Source organism: Amborella trichopoda, chromosome 1 (assembly GCF_054954075.1).
Source record: "Amborella trichopoda isolate Santa Cruz 75 chromosome 1, AtrichopodaSantaCruz75HAP2 v2.0, whole genome shotgun sequence".
Taxonomy (NCBI): Eukaryota; Viridiplantae; Streptophyta; class Magnoliopsida; order Amborellales; family Amborellaceae; genus Amborella; species Amborella trichopoda.
The window spans coordinates 49872356-49880971 of NC_142336.1; positions in this window are offsets into that span (position 1 = coordinate 49872356).

Here is an 8616-nt window from a genome sequence, read left to right on the forward strand (position 1 = left end):
ATTAAAAAAACATTTGGACCATTAATTTCAATTGTTTTTAGATGGACCTTATATATTTGCATCCATCTTTAAGATGGATGCTTTATACTTCTGGACCACATATATAGAAATGCGTTCCAGCCTGCAAGAAATAATTTTCCAAAATTTAATGACCTAAATGCACTCCTAAGTACTCAACGTTTTACCCGTGACAGAGAATCTCTTACATGTCACTCCTAATCTTTGGAACACTTCGAATATATGCATGTGAACTTGAATATCTAAAAGTCATTACAGTAAAGGCCTGTATAAGATAGACCTGTGGGCTCATTAACGAAGAAAACTCATGCTTGGGTATATTTGTGGATCCAAAATAATTTCAAAATAAGTTTGATCTACTCTAAGAACAATTTAAGAAAGCAAAGAAACTAAGAGGAAAAGAAAATAAAGATTTTGATGCCAAAAAAAACTTAGATCAATGGATTGTTTGGGATTTGATATGAAGCACTACTTGAGCTCCAAATCGTTTGAGATTATTTTTTGTGTAATTGATCTTTGGAGTGTGTAAACATCATCTAGGAGTTGCGAAGCCCCAAAAACAATACTAAAACCTTCACTGGCTACCCAAGAACATTGGGACCTCAGGTGTCTAAAACATTTTCCTACATGAGATTAATACGAGGAATTATATACTATATGACTAGAGTGATTTAGGCACAGAACTTAAATTTTAGGTAATATATAAAATGCTCACCCATATATGAAAATTACAAAGAAAGCCGGTCAACCCTCTTTTTTTTTTCAAAATTACCTCTCAATCAACCTGAATTTTATTTTTATTTTTTTTTAATTTTTCTTAGTTTTGCCATTAGTAGGGGCAGTGGTCCAAACTTTAATGCACTGCCCTAGTAACAAATAAATTGAAAAGAACTAAACAAAAAAAAAAAGACTTGAAAAAAAAAAAAAAGACTTGACCAACCTTCTTTATAATTTTCTCATATAAGTGGAACATTTCGTATTTTACTTAAAATTTTAAGGCCCATACGTAAATCACTCATAAGACAATTTATTTTTAGAATAAGAAGGTCATAATTTCTAGCCATCAAATGTATAATCGAATATCTTAGAGTATACATGTGATTATTTTAAGGGATTATGTACTATAAGTTCATTTCTTTAGACTAATGACTCTCTTAGCCGTCAAATGTCCAATCAAACAGCTTAGAATATATCACAAAACTTCGAGAAAGCTCTCTGAATTTTGAGGTTGGTCAATAGCATTCTCTCAGCCTTCTGATTTCAAATTTGACAATAAAAAAATGGTCGACTTCAAAAGGTAAAAGGTGTTATTAGATATATTTCTTTTGAGATTTGTTTTTTAAAACAAATTTTTATATACAGTTCCCTATAATACCATTTCACATTTTACGACAAGATCCATTGGTTTAGAATCTCTCACTATACGTTTGCATGATAAAAGTTTCACAATTTTTTTATCTATGTTTCCAAAATCTTTAACTCCACCGACATTTTTGGGTAATATTGTCGTCGGGTAATATTGTCGTCGAATTTGGAAGATAAACAAACATTGGACGAGCCTTTTGACCGGATTTCAGTATTCACTCATTGAGATGGAATAAATGGCTAAGTGGTGTCTGTTGAGAGAATTTGAGACATTTGAGATTTGAATACATGTGCATGCTGAGATTTGGGCATGTGCTTCCTCATTTGCCGAATTGTTCAACCATGTTTTTTCTGGATGAGTTTGTGGGGAGAGGGCTTCTACCCTAAGTAGGAATTGAGCATACGACGTAGCGTTGTAAATCTCAAGAGCTAACCAATTAAGCTCAGGTTCTTTTTCTATGTTTGCAATGATCGAATTGCCGACTCCTTATCAGCATACTTGAATAATTTGCAAAGGGTAGTTGTCAGTTTTATCGCATGGCGTGCTCCCGAGACCAATTTGTATTTATTCCTTTCGCGTAAAGGAGCGGTTTTTTTATTGAGAAAATATTGTATGGGTTTCTATATTTTTTTTAAACTTATTTTGTGGTAACCCTTCTAAAAATTTATTTAGCAGCATTAAATTTCTCCTAATCCTAAAACTATCCCTGTAATACCTCATCCCCGAATCGGCTGAAGCACCGAATTGCTACATTTTTCTCACCAAATCGAAGACGACTCCGAAGTGAATCTAACAACATTGCTTATATCACATAAGGATATCCTCATTAGGGGTGTAAATGGGACTGCCCTGCTTGGACCCAACCTGTCTAGTCTCATCCGAACTTGGAACCAACCCGGACCCAAGTCAAATCCAAGACCCCGGATTTACCATTAGAGAGCTTTAAGGCTTCTGCATTTGATGAAGCAGCTCGCCTAGCCCAAAGTCTGGCTAGATATGAATGCATGAACATTCATTTTCTATATGAACTTTGATCATGCTGCACAAAATGTACCATTAGGTAGCTTTAGGGCTACGACATTTGAAGAAGCAGCTCTCCTAGGTCAAAGTCTCCCCAGTTCGGATATTAATGTGTGAACTTCAAAATGCCTACTAAAATTGTAGAAAATAATATATCTTTACTTTTAGGAAAAATAGTTAAAGATATTACTGATGCCAATGTGACTTACCACACCATTCAAGCAGGTGTAAAAGATTTGAAAGATTATCAAACGGAAACTTGGATAATTTCATTGTGTGTTAGTAGGGAATCAGGAACATGCTGCTTGTCATGAGGAGTCAGCCAAATAGCACCAGATCTATGTTATTCTTTTTCCAGAAAAAGCTATGCCATGAGATGTTCCCACCATTTTGAACTGAGTTGGAAAGAAGAAGAGCAAGAATCACACACATGACCTTTAACAATTAACTGTTCAACACAATATGAAAAATGTGCCCTTAGCTATTGCAGTGAAAAAAAATAAAAAAAATACTATTTTGATAGATTTTGAGGGAGTATAGATGGTCGACGGAGAAACAGAGAGGAATGGAATTTGAGGCCAATTTTACATATCGAGAATGAAACCCTAAAAGAGTTTATGTATAATATATATTTAGTTTAGATCAAACTATCCATACACAAATATACAATGTAATAAAGGACAAATGAAGTACATACAAAACATTATACATTTTATTTTGAGAAAATTATGTTTGGACGTTCAAAAATTACGAAAAATATTGGATGCTCTTTTTTTAGCCAAAAATTATCAGAAATAACTGTCAACGCACGGTTTAAATTTTGTTTTTAGAAAATTACTTCTTGGTCAGAGTATGTCATCCTGCATTTTAATTTTTTAAATTTTTATTGAGTAAAGCAATGTCCCGAATTTTAGGGGCAGTGTCCTAGGTAGTCCAAGGTTGAAATCTTTGGACCGTTATGTTTTTTAATAAAAATACCAGTCCAAGGATGAGAACTTTAGACCGCCCCTTGGATGGAACCGAGTTCATGTCAAAGTCGATTTGAGAATGCCATTCTCAAACGGACCCGAAGTTCACATATTAACTCAAAGGGGTCTGAAGATGGCATTTTCAGACCCCAAAACTTAAAGGGGTCTGAAGATGGCATTCTCAGACCCGTTGAAGTCACTTAAATTATCAGAAATGGCCACGACTTGCTTTTATATACAATTACAATTAGGTGGAGAGCCTTAAGCTTTGGCTGCAATTGGATACAACTAATTTCTTTATTTAACTTGATTTTGTATTTGATGATTTCAGTTTCGTTTTAGAGCGAGAAAGTGGTGGAGAAATAATATATATCGTATCAAAATAGGGTTAAAAGAGAATGAAAACGAAATAGGGTTCTGAAGTTTAAATGTGACGAGAGAGCGATCTGAGGTTTAAATTCTCGGATTGACTTTTTTGTCGAATAATAACAAGCGGTCCAAAGTTTCAACTCTCGTACCACAGTTTTTTTCCATAACTAAATGAGAAGATCGGTTCGAGTTTCAACTCTCGTACCACAGTTTTTTTCCATAACTAAATGAGAAGATCGGTTCGAGATCTCAATCCTCAAACCTCAGCTTTTTTCTAACTGAATTGGAAGATCGACTTGAGGATTTGAAGCTCGAACCGCTATTTTTACTTTAAAAACACTACGGTTCGAGGATTCCAACCTTGAACTGTTTGGGCACTGCCCCTAAATCTCAAGGCAGTACCTTACTAAAAAATAACAAAAAGAAAAAAAGAATTTAAAAGTTTGTCCAAGAATAACATTCTCGAATCGAAAGGCAAATTTGAAAAAAAAAAAAAAAAAAAAAAAAAAAACAAGAAAGAAAAAAGGCCTAGCAGACCAACCATCTTTGTAATAATCAGGTATAAGGGAAGCAACTCATTTTCCCTAACTTATTTAAGGGTAGTATGTAAATCACTCTTTTATTTATTACACACACGTTATTAACCCCCTCAAGTTGATGCGGACATGGGTAAAGCATTAGCTTATCCACAAAAAAACATGGGGTTTTTTAGTAACAAATTTTGTGAAAATATTAGCCTTTTACGCCCTAGAAGAAATATAAGGGAGAGATAATGTGCCGTCAAGATAGCGGTCTCGAACATAATGGCAATCCACATTACTATGCTTTGTTCGCTCATGAAAGACTGGATTAGATGTAATTTTAATCGCACTTTAGTTATCTGCATATGAAGGTGTAGGATCTGAAATTGAGATACCGAAGTCATTGAGAAGAGCATGAACCCAAATAATATCACTAGCAACATAAGACATAGCACGATTCTTAGCTTCAGTGCTTGACTTGAGGATAATGTCTTGTTTTTTGCTTTTCCAATATATTAAGGAGATACGAGAAATATGCAATATCTTGTAGTAGAGTGGCAAGTGTCTAGATCTCATGCCCAATCTGCATCTGTATATACACTGAGATCTAAAGAGAACTTGGAGGTAAAATATAATCTACAATTGGAAGTCCCTCGAACATAGAATTAAATTTGGTGAAGCGATGATAGATGTGGTCATCAAGGATTTGAAACAAACTGGCTCACAATATGGACAACGTATGCAATATCTGGGCATGTCATAGTGAGATAGATGAGGGAGCTTACGAGTTTGCGATACATTGTAAGCTCAGTAAAAAAATCTCTAACATGTACAAAAAGTTTAACATTGAGCTCCATGGATGTATTAACAACATTTGCATGATTCAATCGGGCACTGGAAATCAGATCAAGTGCATATTTTTGTTGATGAATAAAAATATCATGTTTAGAATGAGTGATCTCAAGGCCAAGTGCATATTTTTATTGGTGAATATAAATAACATTGAGCTTCACTTGAAATTCTTTTTGCAATCATAGCTTCACATCTTTAGTAGAAGTGAAATCACCTCCAAAGATGAAAATATCATCAACATATAAGAAAATAATACAAACGCCATGTTTTGTAGTACAAATAAACATGGAGTGATCATGCTTACTTTGAATGAACAAGTTGCAAGAATGACAGCCCAAAAATTCTCAAACCATACACGAGGAGCTAGTTTAAGACCATAAGTTGCGTTACATAGTCAACAGACCAATGATGTATCTTGAGCAACAAACCCAAGTGGCTAGCGCATATAAACTTTATCTTGAAGCTCTCCATTAAAAAAGACATTTCTGACATCTATCTGCCATATAGGTCAGTCATGAATTGATGCTAGTACAAGAAGAGTACGAATTGTAGTCATCTTAGCAATAGGAGCAAAGGTTTCTTCACACTCAATGCCATATTCTTATGCATAATTTTGTGCAACTAATCGTACTTTATGCCAGTCAAAAGTTCCATCAGCTCATAACTTAACCTTATAAACCATTTACTACCAATGACATGCTTGTCAGGGGGCAACAGAACTATATCCCAAGTGTTACTCACCTCTAAAGTTGTGATTTTTCATTCATAGTCATGTGCCACCATTGGAGTTTAGATGCTTAAAAATAAGAGGATGGCTCATGAGAGAAACAGTTAGTGGTGGTTGTTGGAAAACATGTATGGGATAGGCAGCACATTGGCAAGTTAAGGCGATCAGGAGGAACAAACTTACGAAGACAGCACCGAAGTTGCTGTGGGAGGTGATATATTATCAACACTAGGAAGAGTTGGCTCATTGATTGTTTTTGGGACTTGAGAGACAAACTTCCATACTTACAAATTTTGCGACAGTAGGTTGGGTTTCAAGATTTAGTATGGGCATCAACTGTTGATATTGGCTCGGGCTTAAGGAATGAAAGTTCATCTTGGATGAACTTGAGATAATTGCTCTATTATTGATGAACTCTACACCCAAATTAGTGTTGATGTTCTGTTGGCCTTGGTTGGCTGACTGCATGGCTGAGTTGTGAGCGTGTGGCTGATCCTTGGCCTTGGGATGGCAAACAGGGTACCCCACTAACTGGTAACACTTTGCTTTGATGTGGCTTCTTTCTGCTCCAAATTTGAATGAGCCCCAAGAGCAACTACTTCTCCTAGCAAGGGTTGAAAAAATTGACTTTTGATGTTCTTCTCGCAAGACTAAAGAATAAACTTTGCTGATATTAGGAAGAGGGTCCATAGCCAAGATTTGGCTACGAACCATCCCAAAAGACTTACTCAATCCCATTAGGAACTGGTACACTCGTTCGAGTTGTTGTTGGGCATGCATCTCCTTAAACGATCCACAAGTACACGTAAGAATTTTCGCGTACGAGGCTAGTTCGTCCCAGATGGCCTTCATAGAAGTGAAGTAAGAGTTCGTCCTAGTTGGCTTTCAAAGAAATAAAGTAAGAGGCAACTGAGGACTGCCCTTGTTGGATAATAGAGAGCTTCCTCTTGAGATTATAAATCTTCGGACCATTTCAAATTTGCAACCACTTTTGATGTTCTTCTCGCAAGACAAAAAAATAAACTTTGCTGATATTGGAAAGAGGGTCCATAGCCAAGATTTGACTACAAACAATCCCAAAAGACTGAATCCCATTAGAAATTGGTACACTTGTTCGAGTTGTTGTTGGGCATGCATCTTCTTAAACGATCTACAAGTGCACGTAGGAATTTTCACGTACAAGGCTAGTTCATCCCAAATGGTCTTCATAGAAGTGAAGTGAGAGTTTGTCCCAGATGGCCTTCATAGAAGTAAAGTAAGAGACAACTAAGGACTGCCCTTGTTGGATCGTAGAGAGCCTCCTCTTGAGATTATAAATCTTTGGACCATTTTCTTGAGAAAACCTGTCCTCGAGATATATCCAAATTTCATTTGCAATGTCCAAGAAAATTATCCAAGAGGATTCGAACTTTTATTTATTTATATATATATATATATATATATATATATATATATATAAGAATGGATGTTGTCAACCCCCAGGCTGACTGCTACACTATTAGCCAATGGCAAAAATTAAATATGTATCGATTTGACGATCACAATCTTATTTCATATTTGAATTTGAATTTTTTTTTTTACAAATCCAAATCACTAGAAAATTTAGTTATCCATTATACTCATCAAGACACACCTAATAAAAATATATATCAAAAAAAAAATTTGCAAATATAAATTGACCAAAATACCTCCGAAAAGTTTCGAGGGTATTTTAGTCAATTTATATTTTTCGAATTATTTTTTTAATATTTTTATTAGATTCTACTATTTTTAAGAATAGACGTTCAAAATTTCAAGTGATTTGTATTTGTATAAAAAAAATTAAAATTCAAATAGAAAATGAGGTCGTGACCATTGAAATGGGTCCAGACTCATTCTAGGTCGTTGGCTGATACTGTAGGTGTCAGCCCATGGGCTGACAGGATCTTTTCCCTATACATATAACTTTGTGTTGAATTTTTTTAAAACAACAACTTGAACTGTACTCGAGTGAGTTACTTGGACTCGCCCGAGTAATTTGGCTCGCGTAATGGCCGAGTACCTTAGTCGAATCGAGTTTTTGAACTATGGTTGGAATTGCAATGAGGTTGTGTCACATGGTTTATTATATCTTCTATACTTCTCAATTTAAAGAGCATTGCAAGCTGGTTAGATTTTCTTTGGAGCTTTCTTTAGTTTGGTCGGAAAAATGAAGCAATTCAATGTTTTGGATGATTCAGATGACGACTTGGGAATTTTTTAAAATATTTTAATAATAAGAAAGGCAAAAGCCCAATGGATCTTGTTCCTACTTCTTCAGTAGGATCACCTATTACGATCCTTCCACCTGCTTCTCCATCTAGCCCAGTTGATTACCTTGAATTTTCCAGTCAAATAGCCTATACCCAAAATACAGTTCAATCCCCAATATTCATACCATCTCCAATCCCTAAAAGAATATCTCCTTTAGGAAAATCTCAATACGAAGAAACCACTTTTTTGATTGATACAGTTATTGAAAATGAACATGCAGTATTGGACCCAAAACAAGTAGCCAGTATAGACTTAAACAAACACCTAAACCCCTCAAACGGGAACAAAACCCAAGAACGGTACGAGGCAATACTGCTAGAAACTGGTTCAGTTTCTCTAATTCATTATTATCATAAGAATACAAATATGGTAGCCTACTCTAAGCTTCAGATAAAGCAGATCTTACCCTACAGTGAGTGGGGATCCGATCCTTCTAGAACCAAGAAACTCCAGGCCCAGGAATTTTCCAATAAATTCTATAGG